This window comes from Bos indicus x Bos taurus, chromosome 3 (assembly GCF_003369695.1).
Source record: "Bos indicus x Bos taurus breed Angus x Brahman F1 hybrid chromosome 3, Bos_hybrid_MaternalHap_v2.0, whole genome shotgun sequence".
In the NCBI taxonomy this organism is placed as follows: domain Eukaryota; kingdom Metazoa; phylum Chordata; class Mammalia; order Artiodactyla; family Bovidae; genus Bos; species Bos indicus x Bos taurus.
In genome coordinates this window covers 46,623,274-46,644,077 of record NC_040078.1, presented here as the reverse complement: position 1 = coordinate 46,644,077, position 20,804 = coordinate 46,623,274, and the positions used below count along the sequence as shown (strand labels likewise).

The 20,804-nt window shown below is 38.5% G+C and overlaps 1 long non-coding RNA gene across 1 annotated transcript in view; it reads left to right on the top strand.

The window, feature by feature from the left end:
* The window catches only part of LOC113890490, an 80,584-nt gene extending 60,286 nt beyond the window's left edge, over positions 1-20,298 (top strand). Inside the window, exons 3-4 of the long non-coding RNA XR_003510505.1 lie at positions 16,385-16,503; positions 20,120-20,298. This is a non-coding gene — a long non-coding RNA (uncharacterized LOC113890490). The remainder of the gene's footprint in view (positions 1-16,384; positions 16,504-20,119) is intronic.
* The last annotated feature ends 506 nt before the right edge of the window (positions 20,299-20,804 follow it).

Sequence of the window (20,804 nt, the reverse complement as noted above, 5' to 3'; positions counted from 1 at the left end):
TTACTCAACATACAAATCCCTTCTGATTATCAGGTGATCAAGGAAGTATTTGTCATTTCTAAAACACTAAACATTAGATTCTAAAGATAATTCACCCCAAAGAGGGGAAAACCTGGCTCGTTTAATAATGTATACTTCATTTACAGTTCCGAGGAACTTCGTTCTTCTGGCTATGACATTTCCCCCAGTCATGGTTCTGATGTATGCAGATCTCTAAGTACATTTTAAATAGAACAACAACTGAACGATACACTCAACAGGATTCATGAAGAGGAAATAGACATATTTCGGCGTGGGAGAATATTTATGCATTATTTAACAGCAATAATGTTTGAATTCATACATTATGCAAATGCAGTTATAATCAGGAAAATGAAAGAACTTGGACTGCTGCAACGTCCTTAAACCAACCATTAGGTACCTATTTGTGCATAACATTTAATACTGCACAATGCCTTACGATACTACAGTGTATCACTCAAAGAGAAAAGTTATCAGAGATTAACTGGGTATAAAATGAAAAGTTGATGAACCCCTGATTGCTACCTTGATACTGACTTCTATAAATTTATCTTTAAACAAGTGCAAGGATGTTAATGATAATTAACATGATATTGGAATAAAATGCACTTGACTCAAAGGCTGCCCCCAATTAAACCTTTCTGCTATTTAGTTGGATATGAACAACTTCTTTATCCAGAGAGCCACTGCACTTAAATGCAGGCACTATTCTAAGAATTTTACATGACTTATCTCATTTAATCTCATAACAATTAGCTCATAACAATGTTATGAGGTAGATGCTATTATTATTCCTATCTTACAGATGAGAAAACTGAAACACAGAGAGGATGGGTATCCTGCCTGAAGCCACTGAAGTATTAAGTGGTAGATCCTTGACTTTGAATGCAGGAAATCTGAATCCAGAGTCTACACTCTTAGTCTCAATGCCATGTTGTTTATATTACTATGATAGTTATTTATGTTCTACTTCTTTCTTTTAAACTGTAAGTTCTCTGCATTAGAAATGATAATAGTTGAGTATTTATTATATCCCAGGCAGCGTGCCAGGCCAGGTGAATGTAAGATGAGCACACATGGCCCCTGCTCTCCAGGGGCTCACCGTCCAGCAGGTAGATAAACATGAAACTAGACTGCATCGTGGGAAGCAAGAGACAGGCATGTAGAAAGAGAATTAGGGAAGTGATTGGAAGGGCATCTAACCCATCTGGAACTTTAGGAGTAGGAACTATTCAGGAATAGGAATCTAAGAAAAGCTAAAGGAAGAGATACCCCTAATTGGGACTGCATCCTAGTTACTGAGGCCTTTCCTTATCCTCTAGTTCCTGGCACGGAATTCTTCACAGAGAAATTGATTACGTAGATCAGACTAATGTTTAATTGGTTGAATTAAGCCATTGTTTCCCAACACCAGGGACTTCCATATTGGCAGTCTTGGGTCCAACAGGGTCTAGGGAGAGTTTGGAGACTACATGTGCCCTGATTTTAACTGAAGAAACATGTGCCCTGGTTTCTGTTGATTTGTAGAGAATTTTATAATATCCCTGACCTCGCCCCATGGGGAAAAAATGTACATCTCTGTGGAATTCTGTGAAATTTCAAGGTGTTTGTGAACTCTCTAAAATCCACTCGGGACCCAGTTAGGGACCCCTGGTCTAATGGAGTGCGACTTGGATGAATAGTAAGCCTACCAATATACAACGGCTGTAAGTGAGTGCAGATCAGTGGTTCTTAAACTTTCTAGTCCTGAGGGACTTCTTTACACCTGTAAAAACTAAGGACCACCCCCACCCAAAATTTTTTGTTTATCTGGGTTATATTAATCTACACCTATGTTAGAAATGAGAACTGAGAAATTTAAACATTTATCTATTAATTCAAAAATTACAATAACAACTTCCATTATGTGCTTGCATAAATGTTGTTATGCATGCATATGTGCTCAATCGCTTCAGTCGTGTCCAGCTCTTTGCGACCCCATGGACTGTAGCCCACCAGGCTCCTCTGTCCATGAGATTTCCCTGGCAAGAACACAGGAATAAGTTGCCATTTCCTTCTCCAGGGGGTCTTCCCAACCCAGGGATCGAACCCACATCTCCTGCATTGCAAGCGGATTCTTTACCTGCTGAGTCACCTGGAAAGCCCTAATGTTGTTATAGGATATAACTATGTTTTCCAAATAAAAAAATTAGCAACATGAGTGGTATTAGTTTACATTTTTATAAATCCCTTTAATGTCTGGCTCAGTAAAAGATAGTGGGATTCTCAAGTCTACTTCTGCTTTTAATCTGTTGGGATATGTTATTTTGGTTGAGCTTACAAAGGAAAATTATTCTCACATAGATATGTAGTAGGAAAGGAAGGTATACTTTAATAGTCTCATAAAGTCATTGTGGACATCCTTCTTTGATAGTACACCAAAACTTGGCAAATAGTTGTTTCTTAAAAGTTATTTGAAATGTCAAACCTGAAACAATATTAATGAACTTTTTTTCTGCTCTGCTACTTGAACATCCACTAGTTTTCTTTGCATTTTGAGTGGATCTTTCACTCTTGTATGATGCTTATAAAATTTTGTAATGTTTATTTGGAAATGCATGTTCACTGAGATATGCAGACCTTCCAAATGTTGATGCATTCCATCACACAGCATTTAAAAATTGCATTCAGTAATATCCCCACCAATCTCACCCCAAAATCTTTAAATATTGGGAAGTTGTGAAACTAATCAATATGGATACAAGATTTCCAAAATTTCAATTGAGTGAAATTTAATTTTATCAAAGCAAAGATTGTCAGTTGCTTTTCTTGAAGTGATAGGTTCATTTGTTTTTGAGAAAATGTCTTCCAAATACACACTGAAAAAATCATGATTTGTCAATTGTTCTTTCAAGTAAAAATGCTTTCCACAAAGTGGCTTGTTCAGCTTACAACACAAATGAGCCCACAAATACTTCTCCGTAAGACAAAGCTTGTACGTCTATATATAACCAAAGTGCTTCATATCTACTTCCCATTTCATCTTATTAAATACTGTATTCAAGAGTAGCTTTAATAAAATTAATTTTTACTGTTTCATAAAAGACATTCTTAAATGAAAGTAGCATTTGTTTAAAGTGTAATTGCATAGCAGTTGAAAAATACAACTACATTGCACAGTTGGATGTTGCTTCCTTGATTTCACAAAGGCACCAGAAGCCCTACCCACCATTACTTTAGCACCATTAATACAAACCATCAAGACAATGAAAAAGGCAAATCACGTGTTAGTAACATTATGAGAATAATTTTGACCCTGCAGATGCCCTGAAAGATCTCAGGAATCCCTGAAATTCTGCATTCTACACTTTGAGAACTGTCTGTGCAGAAGGTACAAAGAGAAATTAGCTTCCTCTATGGAGGAAGTTTGAAATAAATACGGAGGCAAGTTTACAGGTTTGGAAAAAATAACTTTTCATGGAAAGGAGCTAACTCATAAAAGTATTTGTGTGTACCTAAGTATGTTTCAAGTGCAAGGAAATACTGTTTTATACTGTAAACTTCCTGGATGCCCAAAACACCAATTTTAACATTGGATTGTTCAGGATAAGAATGTGAGACTACTGAGGTAGTCATTTCCTGGCTGCAATTTTTGACCTTAGTGTTTCAAGCACACCAATATCCATTTCTCTGGGTAGAATTTACAGGAGTCAATGGGAAACGGTAGGAGGGAATTACACTCACCCAAGTGGAAATAGAGATTTTTAAAAACCTTACAAAACGAAGACTTTCAGGAGTGAACTTATACTGCAAACACATTAGCTTCGGCGAGTCCAGGTTTAGTGTGGAGTGTTGACAGACACAAGACTGAAAAAGCAGGAGGAGGCTGTTCTGCGGTAATTAAAACTAAACTGGAGAAGTCGAAGGATGCTTGTTATTCTGTGTTTTCATAGCAGTGTGTTCAGCTGCCATGGAGGAGACTCTATTAGCATTTACTTTACAAATCTCATTTCTTCAGAGGTCAGAGCTCAAGCTGAAAATTCACTTCTGGTGGAAATTCCTTAACTTTCTGTTGGCCCATGTCACAAATGGAATGCTTCTTAGGTTTATTTTAGTTGTCTAAATATTGTAGGGTTGCTTGGTAATAAATCAACTTTATGCAATATTTTTCTTCTCTTTATCTCTGGTCATCTTGAAACACTAAGGGTTTCTTGCATTAAAGTAGAATCCTGTATAATACATAGATCACTGATAAAAAGATAATTTGGTGTTGTGAAACAGGTTAATAAGAAAGAATATTACTAGCCATTCATCTTTCTGCCTCCAAGGCAAAGAATATCTTCCAGAAAGATAGCAGTTGAATGTCTTTTTAAAAACGAAGTGGTAATTTTCCCACCAAGATTACTGGCATGTGGATGGAAATTGCAGTAGAAAGTTATCCTAAGCTTCAGATTTCATTATACTTTGTGATTTCCTTGGTATCACCATTTCTTCAAGCACAGTTAAGGTATATTGTGTGGGATCTTTCATGTATACAGATCCTGGGATCCTGGGACAAATTCATATATGTCCGATATGCAGTTATTTCTGGGACTAGGTTAGCATTTGGTGGTATTTCCTGCCAAAGAATTTTGCAAAGGAAATTGCTATGCTTGGGTAATGCATGAAGAATATTTTCTGCTGAGACTCTGAGTACCTACCACATGAATAAAAATATGTGCTCTCAGCAGAAAAAAAAAAAGCTTAGACTAGAAAAACTTACCCTGCTCTTCTGACCTCTGTGGGTCATTGTCACAACAAAGAGAGGACAAGTAAGTCCACAGCTTTGGAGATAAGGATAAAGGAGATTAGGTAGTTGTCTCTTGTTTCTATCCATTTGGAAGCAACTATTTCTGTGATATGGAATGCTTTAGACATTCACACTTGACTTTGTAACTAATATAGTAATTAAGCACATTTATGTAATTCTGGACTGGGTATCAGTGTTAGATTAATGGAAGACCTTTCTGGTAGTACAATTTGCTGAGCTACTCAGAAGGCTTTCTCAGAGGACTCTTTGGAGATGTCTTTTGGGGAAGTTTACATAAAAATACTCAGAGAATTAAAAATCATTGCAATAAAGGAAGACTTGGAGATAGTTTATTACAAACCATTCATTTCTTAAGTGAAATATTTCCAGCTTTTCAGGATCATATCAGATGAGAGCGAACCTCTAGATGGGTGACAGGACAGAACTCCTTGAATTCCTTTCAAGGCCTAAGTTTTCATGATTTAATAAGAACAAATGTAAAAATACTTGCATTGAAATAAAAGCCCTCCATACATCCTAGCTACCATTTTTATTATTAACTGTTGGTTAGATGCTAAAGAGTGAAGAAATAATAATAAAAAACCGGTCTGGGAAAAAGGCTGAGAAAAAGACTCTCTATAGAGATTTTCAAGGCAAGTAAAACAGCATTAGCCTGCTGACTGGTTGTGATGGGGAACAGTTGAAAAGAGCTTAGAATTTCTGAATGGACACAAAAGCAGTACAGGTGTCACTTCAATCTCATATAATCTTAAACGAAGCCCCAAATCCTTGTTCCTTTTGTGAGTCAGAATCAATATAGGCAAGAACGAGGCCACAGGAAGGAAGCATGGTATTTGCTTATTCACAATGAATACTTTTCCTGCAATATGTTTATAATACTGGTGCTTTTGTTTTAGAGGTATAATACACCCTCCCACCACCACATACACACATTCCAAGCTGAAACATGGTACCAAGAGCATAGCATCATCCCACACAGTTTCATTATTAATAGTGTTATCATGAATGCAAATGTTGACACATTATCTGCACAACTATTTTCTAGTAAGGAAGTCCACAAATAACACTTGACATCTTGTTTGCATAGCAGCTACCATGTGTATTTTTCACCGTTCTTTGTATCTTCACTGCATATTGGAGCTCCGCATCATTTTGGCCTAGTTCAACATCTTTAAATATGCAAACCTGATTCAACATCAAAGGACAAATCAGCTTCAAACTGATTTTCCGCACTAACAGTCTTGTGCATCACCACCAAATATTATCACATTGATTACCACACAGTTTTAAGATTCAATGGTTTTGTGTTGATTTTTTTCTCCATTAATTTATGTGGCCTTTCATAATATGCTTTTGAGGGCATAATTTTTTAGTTCTCATTTTCTTAAATCTATTCTTCATTAAATGTGTAATTTTCAGTACAACTCAGGGTTTTCTAGCATCATGCCGTTAATGATACTTCAATTCTTTTACTCTATTGTTTGCAATGCAATTAAGCAAGACACTGAATCTTTAACATTAACAATTCTTCCGTATGACTACAACCATTAAATAACTACTGCAAACTTGCTATCAATTCTGTAGGGTTTACATCAGAAACAATCTTAGAAGAGCTATGTTTCACCATAAGATGCAAACATCTTGGTTCCTAAGAAAGGCATCGTGGAGAGGGTTTGCTAATTGATTTTTCTTTAAGAACAATCTGTTTCTCTTCCAGTTTATTATAGGAAACACTGGTATTTGTCATTTTTCCAATATTTGGAGGCTGCTGCCTTAATAAATGCACATATCAGATGATGCTCACTCCCTGTCTGATGGGCGAATGGTGTTGGGCAGAAGAAGGTCACACTGATGTTAAATTTGCTGCTGAGCAAAGGATCAAAGTGTAAATGGAATTCTGAAAGCTGGGAAATGTGAGTGTGCCAGTGTAAATAATCTATTAATTATTGACAGCTAAGAGGCTAAAAATTCCTATTTGGTCATGACATCTTAATTTTTACATTGAGCCATTTCTGGCAATTTTTAAATTAAACTTTTCTTTTACTATAGATATGAAATATTTCCATTATACTAAATCACTGCTGGTGCTTCTTCTTTTGACATTTTGTCTGATTTCTGCATATTAAAGCAATATCAGATGACAAAAGACAAGGACTGATTTGAGCACAAGAAAGAGAACAATGATATTAGAAGTGCTTACACACTACACATTTAAAAATTTTTGTTCCTATGTAGAGGGGAAATAAATCCCCGGGAATAATGTGAGTGATGTCTGAGAAGCTTCAGGTGTGTTCACTATTTATAGAAGGCAAACAAGACTGAAGGTGATGACAATTATGAGGCCATTTAGCAGATATCACAGAACTGTAGGTCATTTTTCAAACATTTTAAAGTGTATCCAGGAAAAGGACAAGGCGAAAGTAAAATATTTTCGTGTCCTTGCTGTAAATTTTCAAAGTTATTATTATAAATCATTTAATAACACGATACTTTTCATATATTCAGTTTCTTCATCTCTACTACACATCACCAGGCTTTCTTTATTTCTGGCACGAGCTATTTGTTTAACTGAAGTAACTGGCACTCTGCTTATCAGAGTTTAACTGGAGAGAGTATAAATGGAGCCTGACGAATAGGTTGGGCCGTACAAGAACATTCGGGAACTTCTGAGGCACAGTGGGTTGGTACCCCTGACATCTAGGGGAATGGCTTTTATTAACAGCGCACTTCCATTGGCGAGGTAATGTTCAGGACTTTGATCACTATAAAGACCCTCTCTTCTGGGTTTCTTAACAAACTAAAAGGTTGAATCAGGTTCCCTGAAGTTTGCGAACCCCTTTTTGTCCATTTGGGTCAAGTTTGAAGCCCAAATGGGCCAATTTATGTTTGCAGGTTAGTGTTGCTTTGAGTTGAGGAAATATGTTTGAACTTTCTATTCAGCAGTCCAACTCAGGGGGTGTGAATACGGTGAACTGTTCACACGAGCCCCAGCACACCTCCATGCTGGGTTTCCTACTGCTGGACTGCTGGTCCAAACTGGCCTTAAAGGATTGGACACCAGAGGAGGTCTTTCATGTTTCTCTGACTTTGATTTCCCCACTCTCTGCTACTGATCATTTATGATAAACTGGAGCCTTTTGAGGTGAGCAATGTCATGGCTACTGTCTACTTTTGAAATGACACTATATTAATGCATTTTACAACTAAAACGAATATGAAATACTTGATTTTTAAAAGAAATATTTTAGGTAATAAGTCTAAGATAGAAAGGGGGAAAATGAGAGAGAGGGGTCACCATGGAATAAATGTGTGAAGAATTTAATTACATCGTTTATTTAAGAGCAGAAAGAAAGCAGGAAAGATCAGTAAAGAAGGAATTCATCAGAGACTAAGCTAATAGCAAACCATTATCCCTAACAGAATCACATAGTAAGGATGAGTCTTTGTATTTTCAGTTTGGAAAGATATTTTCTTTTTGGGGTGATGCTGTGCATTGTGTGTTCTACAACAGCAGTATCTGAAATGGAGCATCTTTAACTAGCTCAGCCATATTCCCTCGTGGTGCTTGAAATGCTCATTCGGTCCAGCAGAGGGCACTAGTAACTAGTGCACACCAGTACACATTGTGGTGTTTCCCATGATGAATAACCATATTTTCAATACATCGCAAGCCGCAGTAATGAGAAGAACTAGTTATTATTTTTGTTCTTGTTATCATGACATATCTTTTATTTATCCCATTAGACATTTCCAGCTTCTATAGCTTCAATTAAAATATCAATACCTGGTTCAGAATACTCTCTCAGTGTCAAGAACTGGGCTATTAAAAGAAATACACACAGATGTTTTCACGCTTCTAAATAAAAGGGACTTTCTTGACTTTTTCTCAAACTAACAATTCTATTCATTTAAGCAGGATTCCAAAGAAAAAGGGCAACAATTCTAAACACTGCAAATCTTTGAGTGGAGAGCAATGGTACTTTTAGAACTTTTAAGAATCATGGCTCTGCTTTCCCAGTAGGAACTTTTCAGTGAGGGAACACAGTCAAGGTTTGACAAATCTTGGTTTCACAGACAGACTCTAGAAATTTTAATTAGTCCTCTCCTTACATGTTTAGACATTAATGTTGTTTATGTAACTACCGTATTATATATTTAAACATTGCATTAATTTGGCAGCCTGCTGAGTGTTACTGAAGAATTCCCTGAAGAGTGACAGATATTTCCAACATTTTACCAAAACATAATTTGCGAAGTTTAACTAAAGCAATTTGGCCCTTTTCATCATCCTGGACCAGATGTGTAAAAGGAAGAAGCAATAGAGCTTTATTTACCTATTAAAAAAAAAAAAAACAAATATCTTCAAACACCTGGCAAGAAAGAGTTCCTTACACTGTTTCTGTGCTTTAGCAACCTAAACACATTATTACTGAATGATAGTTATATAAAGTCTATGTATTGTGGTCGTTTAGTCCCTGAATAGTGTCTGACTCTTTTGCAACCCCACGGACTGTAGCCTGTCAGAATTCTCCAGGCAAGAACACTGGAGTGGGTTGCCATTGCCTTCTCCAATGCATGAAAGTGAAAAGTGAAAGTGAAGTTGCTCAGTCGTGTCTGACTCTTAGCGACCCCATGGACTGCAGCCTACCAGGCTCCTCCATCCATGGGATTTTCCAGGCAAGAGTACTGGAGTGGGGTGCCATTGCCTTCTCCAGGGGATCTTGCTGACCCAGGGATTGAACCCATGTCTCCTGCATTGGCAGGTGGTTTCTTTACGACTGAGCCAAAGTCTATGTTGCTCAGTCATGTCCAACTCTTTGCTACCCCATGACTCTAGCCCGCCAGGCTTCTCTGTCCATGGGGATTCTCCAGGCAAGAATACTGGAGTGGGCTACCATTACCTTCTCCAGAGGATATTCCCAACCCAGGGTTTGAACTCAGGTATCCCTCATTGCAGATAGGTTCTGTACCATATGAGCCACCAGGGAAGCCCAAGTCTATGTGTATTCTTCTTGAAAAGAAATTTTATAAGACATTTTAAGTGAAATCAATGTATTTTTATATCCCTGTATATACCTATATGTTTAACTTTGGATCATTGTGATTCTCTCTCTCTCTTTTTTTTTTTTTGTTGGTGGGAAGACCTTATGAATATGTGCAATAATTTTAAAAAATGTGATATACACTGCACATAATTGAAATGACACATTTTGCTATAAAATTATACCTTTTATGGCCTTCACTTAAAACACAGAATGTACAACTAGTTGATCAATTAGAGTTTTGAATTTTGATATTCATATTTTCTTATCATCAGTTTATAGGTAGTGTCCATTTTGTTTTCCATCACTGTTGTGCCTGGTTGAGTGTCTAAAAAGTTCCATTCTACAGGACTTCCTTGGCAGTCTAGTGGTTAAGCCTTTGCATTCCAATGCAGGGATGTGGTTTTTATCCCTGGTCAAGGAACTAAGATCCCACATGCCTTGTAGACAAAAAAAGAAAATATAAAACAATGCTGTAACAAACTCAATAAAGACTTTTAAAATGATCCGCATCAACAAAACACAAGTTACATTCTAGAATATGGTAAAACTTTAGAGGGAGATTTATGCCATTTTGAATGAATTGTTTCAGGTTGCCTGCATTTTTAATACCTCTTTCTTTTCACAGAGAAGAGAAGAGAAGTTTGTTATTTTTGGCTTTCATTAGCGTTCTCACTTCAGAGTTTGTATAGGATTCTGCTTTCAAAGCCAGCATCTTTCTTCTTTTTAGCATCTGTTACATAAACAGGGTGAACAGCTACAGGATTCCAAATTGGTGAAGGAAGCAGCTAACCCGCTTATTCCTCACTAGCCAGTGTAACTGACAGCACTTAGCTCTCTCCACCCCTGCCGCCTCAGTTTTGAAGGGAAGCACTGTTTTGCTCCTTTCCCAACACTGAGGTTCTGACAACAGGCAGATCTGAGGCAACGAGTGTTCCTGGGAAAAGAGCAGAGGAGGGAAGCCTGGTAGTAGGAGAATGAAGGTAATAAGGGAAATGATTAATACTTCTATAGTATTTTTTGGCATATTTCTTTCACTGATTCTTATACCATCCCTTTGAGAATATATAATTGTGTGTGTGTATGTGCTCAGTCATGTCTGACTCTTTGCAACCCCATGGACTATAGCTTGCCTGGATCCTCTGTCTATGGAATTCTCCAGGCAAGAATGCTGGAGTGGGTTGCCATTTCTTTCTCCAGGGTATCTTCCTAACCCAGCAATTTAACCCTCATCTACTGTGTTGGCAGGCAAATTCTTTACCACTGCACCACCTGGGAAGCCTTCCCACTAAAAATTCTATATATATATTTGTATATATGTATATTTTAGGTAAAGAAGAGGGGAAATTCTCTAGACAGGAGAATTTTTTCCCCTCTGTTTTCTGAGCTAACATTCAGGCAGGAATTGGTCAAATCAAAATATCTTAAACACAAAGGAAAATACTGGGTTGGCCAAAAAGTTCATTTGTGTTTTTCCATAACATCTTACGGAAGAACCAGAATGAACTTTTTGGCCAACCCAGTATTATCTTCCATAACAAAAGCTTCAGTGTAGAGTGACTCCAGGGCAGAATGATGTCCTCAAGGATTGAATGTTTGCCTTGGTCTTTCTGCTCTGCTGTTCTCAGAGCACACTGGACTTGTGCTTAGCTTGTATCTTCATAGTCATAAAGTGGCTGCCACAGCTCCAGCAGTCACAGTTCATGTTGTCAAACAACACATAGTCCAAACACAGTTTCTTAAAGATAGCCAAGTCTGCTGCATTGAATTGTACTGTTTTACCTCTGAGCTCAGTGGTAGCTTAATTCCCAAGTTCCATAGGGAAGTAGAATGGCTGCATTTGCTCCTGCCTCTCAGGTTCAAAGACATCATAAAACAAAAACAGAAATAAAAACCTTGCACTCAGAGAGTTAAATAATTTATTCCAGGATCTAGGAGCCTACGTGGAACATAGTGCCCGTTGTTCTAAGTCTGCCCTGGAAGGGCTTTGGTTTAAGAGAAGACAGCCCTCTCAGATTTCTGTTTATTTGTGTAACTTCTTTGTACACAGTAGGCACTCAGCATCAGTTGATTTGATTTTAGGTTTAAAAATGAAATTAAAACCAAGTTCCCTTGGGCTATTTGGCTTTGCTCTCACTCTCTGGCATTTCTCTGTGATAAGTTTAATTGAATTTGAACCAGACTCAACTGTGAGAAATGTCCAGGACCCAGATATCTTTTCTCATGTGTTTAATTTGTGCTAATATTAACATAGATGGAGATAATCAGACTCAGTGAACTCATTCTGCAGCTCTAGGATGGTAGGCCCAATCTCTGTAATTAATCAGCCAATCAATCTACAATACCTTTTGAGTACCCCCACTAGGACTCCATCCTACCTGCTCTAAAATTTGTAAAAGGTGCTTTTTGTCAAGGAGCTTACAGTATATTTGCAGAAATGTGAAGTACATGTAAAGTGTTGGCTAATGGTTTTAAGGTGTTATATATGAATCAAATAATTAAGCTCCTTGGGAGGCTCGGTACATAAACAGACATAAGATGTGAGCTGGCCTGTGACAGGTGAACCGGCCACAGGGGAGTAAGAGTAATATCTCTGATGGAGAAGCTCTACTCAAATTTTATGAACATGAGTTTTCTCAGATATCTGTAGTTGCACCACCTGGAGGGATTGGAACTGAATAGACCTTAGAGGCAAACCTCAGGGCTAGAAAACTGGGCCAATTGCTTAGGGCTGTGAACTCTGTGCAGTGGGACAAGGATTCAGAGAGTCAGCCTGAGGCCCAAAGGAGGATGCTTTTATTTAGGAAGATTTAACTAAGAGGCAAAGGTTGCAGGTCCATTGAGTTGGTGATGCTATCTCACTACGTCATCCTCTGTCACCCACTACTCCCCTTGACCTCCATCTTTCCCAGCATCAGTGTCTTTTTCCTCTCTGTTGACTTTCTACAACCAAAACTTTATAGCTCCATATTATGTGATCCAGCAATTCCACTCTTGGGTGTATATCTGAGAAAAATGAAAGTACTAAATCGAAAAGATACATGCACTCCAGTGTACATAAAACACTATTTACAATAGCCAAGGCGTGGAAGTGACCCAAGTGCCTATAAACAGACAATTGAATTAAGAAGATGTGGTATTGATATACAATGGAATATTACTCAATGAAATGAAATACTGCCACTGCAGCAATGTGGATGGACCTAGAGAATACTATGCTAAGTGCAATAAGCCAGAGAAAGACAGATATTTCATCACTTATATGAGGAATCTAAAAAATTACACAAAACAGAGACAGACTTACAGATGTAGGAAGCGAACTAGTTACCATGAGCCAAGGGAGGTGGGGAGGGACAAATTAGGGGTATGGGATTAACAGGTACAAGCTACTATACGTAAGATAAACACCAGGAATATACTGTGTAGCACAGGGAATTATAGCCATCACCTTATAACAACCTACAATGGAGTTTAATCAGCAAAAGTATTGAAGATCATGGCATCCGGTCCCATCACTTCATGGGAAATAGATGGGGAAACAGTGGAAACAGTGGCAGACTTTTATTTTTCTGGGCTCCAAAATCACTGCAGATGGTGACTGTAGCCATGAAATTAAAAGACACTTACTCCTTGGAAGGAAAGTTATGACCAACCTAGACAGCATATTCAAAAGCAGAGACATGACTTTGCCAACAAAGGTTCGTCTAGTCAAGGCTATGGTTTTTCCTGTGGTCATGTATGGATGTGAGAGTTGGACTGTGAAGAAGGCTGAGCGCTGAAGAATTGATGTTTTTGAACTGTGGTGTTGGAGAAGACTCTTGAGAGTCCCTTGGACTACAAGGAGATCCAACCAGTCCATTGTGAAGGAGATCAGCCCTGGGATTTCTTTGGAAGGAATGATGCTGAAGCCGAAACTCCAGTATGTTGGCCACCTCATGCGAAGAGTTGACTCACTGGAAAAGACTCTGATGCTGGGAGGGATTGGGGGCAGGAGGAGAAGGGGACGACAGAGGATGAGATGGCTGGATGGCATCACTGACTCGATGGACGTGAGTTCGGGTGAACTCCGGGAGTTGGTGATGGACAGGGAGGCCTGGCGTGCTGAGATTCATGAGGTCACAAAGAGTCGGCCACGACTGAGCGACTGTTCTGATCTGATTGAATCACTATGCTGTACACCTGGAACTGACACAATATTGCAGGTTAACCACACTTGAATTGAAAGAAACTAAACAGTTCTGTTTTAAATCCCACTAATTCTGACATGGGTGTTTGTATTATTAACAGGCAATGTCTTAATGTCTAAAGAATGTCTCTATTGCTTAGTTAAGAGACATCAACAGTGGTTTCTTGATTCAGGGTTCTCTTGGGTATCCTCCTCAAAATATACTTATAAGCAGTCACCTACTCATGTGATACCTTGAAAGCAATAGAGGAGAAAACGAAATAAATGGTGAAGAAGTATAACATGATGCTATCAGACTATTTTCACAGAAACCAAAAACTGATTAAAAGAAGCAAACAAATTTGTGGTCATTTAAAACCTAAAGACACATTTAATAACATTTCTTAATTTCTTTAAATTTCTATCTCTTCCCTCCTATGGAGGAAATCTACCCAGTATAACATTAAACTGCTAATACTGTGGTCTAGGCAGAACATGGTTCTCTGAGCCAATGCAGGCGAGTTTCAGGGAACCTAACAACATTATTGATTTTAGGCAAGCTTATTAGAATCAGTGTTACATGCCGTCTTCCTCTACCAGATTGTATTTGGACTTCATTATGAAATCTCATTACATTAAAAGGAGGCTGCAATGAGTTCAGTAAATAAAAAATTGTCAAAGATGGATTTGTTAAAGTTAGTACATCTATGAAACCTGCTTTGGGTATCAATCTGTCAAGAAACGGGATCATGTACTTCATTCTTTCGTGCATCCCCCTTGCCCTTTTCTTTTCTGGATTGAGAATATTCACCAAATCTAGTAGCATACAGAAAATCTTTGCCTGTTTTCCTGTGGGCAACTTTGTACAACATACAACTGGGTGAGACACCACTTCACATAATGGCTACAGGCAGCTTGAGGGGTGAATACTGGTTTGTTCCTCTTTCCATACAGCTTAGTAACACAATAAACTCGTGAATCCCAAGCAAGAGCTATGACAATGGAGTTAAGTCCACAGCCCTCAGGCCCCACCTATTAGTGCAGGAATATGAAGGACTAGTAGAGATTTGAAGTCACTCCCATTTCTGCTTCAGTAGTACATGGGAAATCATCTGGATGAGGTGGCTTAAATGAATGAATGAAATTGATGGAAATGAACTGATAGTGGAAATTATTTTTCCAAAACAAAGAGTTATAATACATGCTTTTCTCTTAGACTCAGTCCAGTGGCTATTTAATCAGTACCAACACACACAGTCTTGTAAATACTGGAAAGAATGATGAAAACTGTCTAGCCAGAAATCTGAGTACCCTCTCCTTCAAAATTGCGGGCACAAACTTAACACCAAACTATGAGTGTGTCTTCAGAAGCATTTCAGAAGCATTTCTGAAAGCCACATTTGAGGATCAGGTAAGGGTGGAGAAGTGTGGCTTCAGAAGCATTTCAGAAGCATTTCTGAAAGCCACATTTGAGGATCAGGTAAGAGTGGAGAAGTGCAAAGCGTTACTGGAGGCACACAGCCGCAAAGCCCCGCTGGCTTCACAGAAGGCTCCCCAGCTTCAGTTTGTACTGCCCTGTCCCAGAATGCTTCTTCCTCACCCGTCCAGTTGACATTTGGGATCTCGGCAGATCTGGGCATTGATCTGACCTGTTGGATTAATACTGTCACAGGGACAAAGACCTCAGCACCAAGATGCCGAGTAGCACACTACAGTTTAGGGAGAACTCCCAGGACTCTAGTCTCCAAGTAAAACGTGACAGTTGAAGTGACTGGCTGATTTCTCCCTCCTCTGACACGATTTTCCGATCCACCATACCTTACATAGATTAATAGTGGGGTCACACATTTACTCAAGCCATACACAACCGCGCTGGGAAAATGTAGTGTCTTTATACTCTGTGATTGATCTGAGTCTTCTTTATGAGTCCCCTCTCTCTTGGATGCTTTGAGTTGCCAATTAACAAGATATCAGTCTCCTCTGCTTTAAACAGTCTCATTTCAGCCTCTAGTTCATCTGTCTGGCCTCTTCCCAGGACTGTTGCTCCTGCACTATGGGGACTTGGCTTGGTCCCAAAGTCTAGTAATGTCCTAGAGATCTGGAGCCTGTCAAAATGGGCAAGCACTAGTAGCAGGGTTTCTAAGTTCCCCTGTAACTAAGTTTTTAATTATCATCCCCTCTTGGGCTGTGGCCCCAGGATGGGTGGGACAGGGGAGGAGGATTATACGGATGTGGAAGTACACACGTCTCTTCTTGTGTTTTGCTTCTTCCTACCAGTTTTCAGAGTTGGCAAGATTAGGCTTTTATTTTACTTTCTTTTTCTCTGATCTGAACTTCTTATTAATACATCCCACATTTCTCTTGCAGAGCTCATTCCCACTAGTCCTTGAAGTTTAAAGAGAGAATTCAACTCACCAATAAAGGATTACAACTCAGAAGGCATTTTGAAAGCTTTGTACTCATTGCCTACTGCTATATTTATAGAGGTAAAACTTGAGTGGAATTATAAAATATTGTCACTTTCTCCTTCCCATATAAGCTTTCCTCACAATGTCCATTTCAGAGACTGACTTGAGATGTCAATTGCCTTAGCTCCCATGTTGTTTAGTAGCTAGATATCTGGACATTAGAATCTCCTAAAATTCTTTAAAACAGAGGGCTGTTTATTTTTAGTAACCACAGTATACTTGGAAAAGTTTGCATGATACTTGTAACATAAATGATGAAGGGTTTCGTATCAGTCTGGTTGTTATCAGTCTGTATGCTTATGTACAAAACTCTCTTGCTACGATTTTCTTAGAGCACTTCAGAGCAAAGAAGTCTCTCACTTCTAGTTTGTAGAGTTGTATATACAGAGGCATTAGGTTATGAAATTAGTTTTTGAAGCTTCTGCAATCGGAGAAATGAGCTCATCGTACTCAACACCAGTCAACCTCCCCTGCGCTACATTATACAGTTCTGGATACAAACAGTACATCTCTCGGAGAGCAACTGGGATTTAATTATTCAATGTATTTATTCAACAAATATTTATTGCACTCTTCAGGCCATCTTTTTTTTTTTTCTTAGTGCTGGGTACAAAATGGAGAATTGTTAAATAAGGTAGATAAAGTCTCTATCCTAAGGAAGCTTGTATTCTGGAAAGTAAAATAAGAAAAAGGAAACAGATGTGGATGAAAAATGTCACCTGCAATTTATCAGTCAAAAAAGATGGGGCCATCAAGTCATCAGCCACTGCAGCCACCCCCAACTGTGCTCCCTGAGGGGATTCAGGATGGAGAAAAGCAGGATACTGGTCCTAGACAGCTAAGGTGAATATCAAAGGAGTGATTTTAATGACTGCAGACTCTTGCATCTTCCCATACATCAGATCAGATCAGATCAGTCATTCAGTCATGTCCGACTCTTTGCGACCCCATGAACTGCAGCACACCAGGCCTCCCTGTCCATCACCAACTCCCAGAGTTCACTCAGACTCATGTCCATCGAGTCAGTGATGCCATACAGCTATCTCATCCTCTGTCGTCCCCTTCTCCTCCTGCCCCCAATCCCTCCCAGCATCAGAGTCTTTTCCAATGAGTCAACTCTTCGCATGAGGTGGCCAAAGTACTGGAGTTTCAGCTTTAGCATCATTCCTTCCAAAGAAATCCCAGGGCTGATCTCCTTCAGAATGGACTGGTTGGATCTCCTTGCAGTCCAAGGGACTCTCAAGAGTCTTCTCCAACACCACAGTTCAAAAGCATCAATTCTTCGGCACTCAGCCTTCTTCACAGTCCAACTCTCACATCCATACACGACCACAGGAAAAACCATAGCCTTGACTAGACGAACCTTTGTTGGCAAAGTAATGTCTCTGCTTTTGATATGCTATCTAGGTTGGTCATAACTTTCCTTCCAAGGAGTAAGTGTCTTTTAATTTCATGGCTGCAGTCACCATCTGCAGTGATTTTGGAGCCCAGAAAAATAAAGTCTGACAGTGTTTCCACTGTTTCCCCATCTATTTGCCATGAAGTGATGGGACCCGATGCCATGATCTTCTTTTTTTGAATGTTGAGCTTTAAGCCAACTTTTTCACTCTCCTCTTTCACTTTCATCAAGAGGCTTTTTAGTTCCTCTTCACTTACTGCCATAAGGGTGGTGTCATCTGCATATCTGAGGTGATTGATATTTCTCCCGGCAATCTTGATTCCAGCTTGTGTTTCTTCCAGTCCAGCATTTCTCATGATGTACTCTGCATATAAGTTAAATAAACAGGGTGACAACATACAGCCTTGACGTACTCCTTTTCCTATCTGGAACCAGTCTGTTGTTCCATGTCCAGTTCTAACTGTTGCTTCTTGACCTGCATAAAAACTTCTCAAGAGGCAGATCAGGTGGTCTGGTATTCCCATCTCTTTCAGAATTTTCCACAGTTTATTGTGATCCACACAGTCAAAGGCTTTGGCATGTCAATAAAGCAGAAATAGATGTTTTTCTGGAACTCTATCGCTTTTTTCATGATCCAGGGGATGTTGGCAATTTGATCTGGTTCCTCTGCCTTTTCTAAAACCAGCTTGAATTCAGGAAGTTCACGGTTCACATATTGCTGAAGCCTGGCTTGGAGAATTTTAAGCATTACTTTACTAGCGTGTGAGATAGGAAGTGAGAAAAGCTCTAAATCCATTAACCTGCAATGTCTGGTTTTCTTTAATTGACAGTGCTATTTTAATGCTCCGACTACCTGATTATTTGTTGTAAAAACTCCTTACACATCCTGGCCCCTCCTTTACCTCTTCAGAGCTGTCCCTCAGAGCTGTCTGAGAGGCTGCCTTCTGGGCTTAAGCCCATTTCTCTGATTGCAGAAGCTTCAAAAGTTACTTTCATAACCTAATGCCTCTGTATATACAACTCTATACTTCCTCAGCTAAGTACCCTGAAAAAACAAAAATAATTCTCAACTTTTAGGTTGTGCTTTTTTTTTAGTTGATATGGGTATATGAAGAGTATTTAGGGACCTTCAAGAATTTATCCATAAGAAGAAGAGAAACCTCCGGGAAAGGAAAGTGAGATTTGATAACTATGCATAGTAGAGGGACTGAGTTTTAGAAGAGAGAGGAGCTCATATTCCTACTTGGTGTTGCTGTGTAGAGCATGACTGGGACCAAAGGGGAGGATCAGAGAGGCAGATCTTACTCAATAGAAGGAAGAACTTTCTAGCAATTAGAGTTTTACTTCACCTGTCTTTGTAGAACCTTACTATACTGCTGGAAGGAATATGAATTGTTTAGTTGTTTTGGAAAACAGTTCGGCAGTTACTCAAATGACTAAACATACATTTATCATATGACCCAACAATTCCACTTAGGTATATACACAAGAGAAATGAAAATATATATGCATACAAGAAGTCGTATATGAATATTTACAGTAACATTATTCATAATAGAGAAAAGAGGGAAACAATCCAAATGTCCATCAGCTGACGATCAGATAGTCAATGGAATATTATTGGCCATAAAAAGGATGAAGTACAGATACATGTTACAACATGAACAAACCTTGAAAAGATTATGCTAAGTGAAATGAGCCAATCACAAAAAAACACATATTGTATGATTCTGTTCATATGAAAGTACAGGATAGGAAAATCTATAGAGGAAACAATACATTAGTGATGGTCTAGAGCTGGTGAAGAGGTTAGGGGTCTAGGGGAATGAAAGTTAAAGGGTATGCAGTTTCTTTCTAAGGTGATGAAAGGGCTCTAAAATTGATGGCAATGACATCTGCACATATCTGTGAATATGCTAAAATTGTATACTTTAAATGATTAAATTGTAATTGAACATGAATTATAGTTCAATAAAGTTGTTAAAAAAAGAAGTAATATTTGAATCTGTGCTTTCAACTTTTCCAACCAAATTATGGGACACACCAAATTATGGCTTTGGTTCAAGGGAAAAGAGAGGGTCCATTTCAAACTCCTTTTGAGCCTTTTAATTCCCTTTTAGCATGTATGGAAATCAGACATTCTTTGATGATTGGGGAAACTGGGTTTTCTGAAAGATAGCGCCTGCCTTTTTTTTTTTTTTTTTTCTTTAGTGTTTTCTGTGTCCTTTGTCCTAGGTTCTCACTCCTAAACATGCAGCAGTAAGATGCAGAAGAAGGAAAGATCTGAGAGAAATTCACCAATCAGTTGCTACTCTTCATCTCTCAATGAACTTTTTTCAAAAAGGACAAATTTTAAAAGAAACATACAATAAAAGAAGGGTATCACTCATCAATATATTCTTGAAATTTATAATAAGGAAAAATATTTAAAATTTCAAAAAAATTTTAGCATGTTTTTAAAATTTTTTAATCTGTTTTTTAATTGGAAGATAATTGCTTTACAATGTTGTGTTGGTTTCTGCGATACAATAATGCTAACCCTAAAAATTTCAAAATTTTATTAAAATTTGTTATGAAAGAAAATGAAAATGTTAGCCACTCAGTCATGTCCAACTCTTTGCAACCCCATGGCCTGTAGTGCGCCAGCCTCCTCTGTCCATGGTATTCTCCAGGCAAGAATACTGGAGTGGGTTGCCATACCCTCCTCCAGGGGATCTTCCTGACCCAGGAACTGAACCCATGTCTCCTCCATTGCAGGTGAATTCTTTACCATCTGAGCCACCAGGTCATTTGTTATGTGACATAATAAAAATTTTACTTATTGGTACTTACTGAGTACCTGTTGTGCCCTAGTCCCATTTATATACCTTAATCATAATTCTCTTTTGAATTAAAGAAACAGTTTAGAGAGATTGTAATT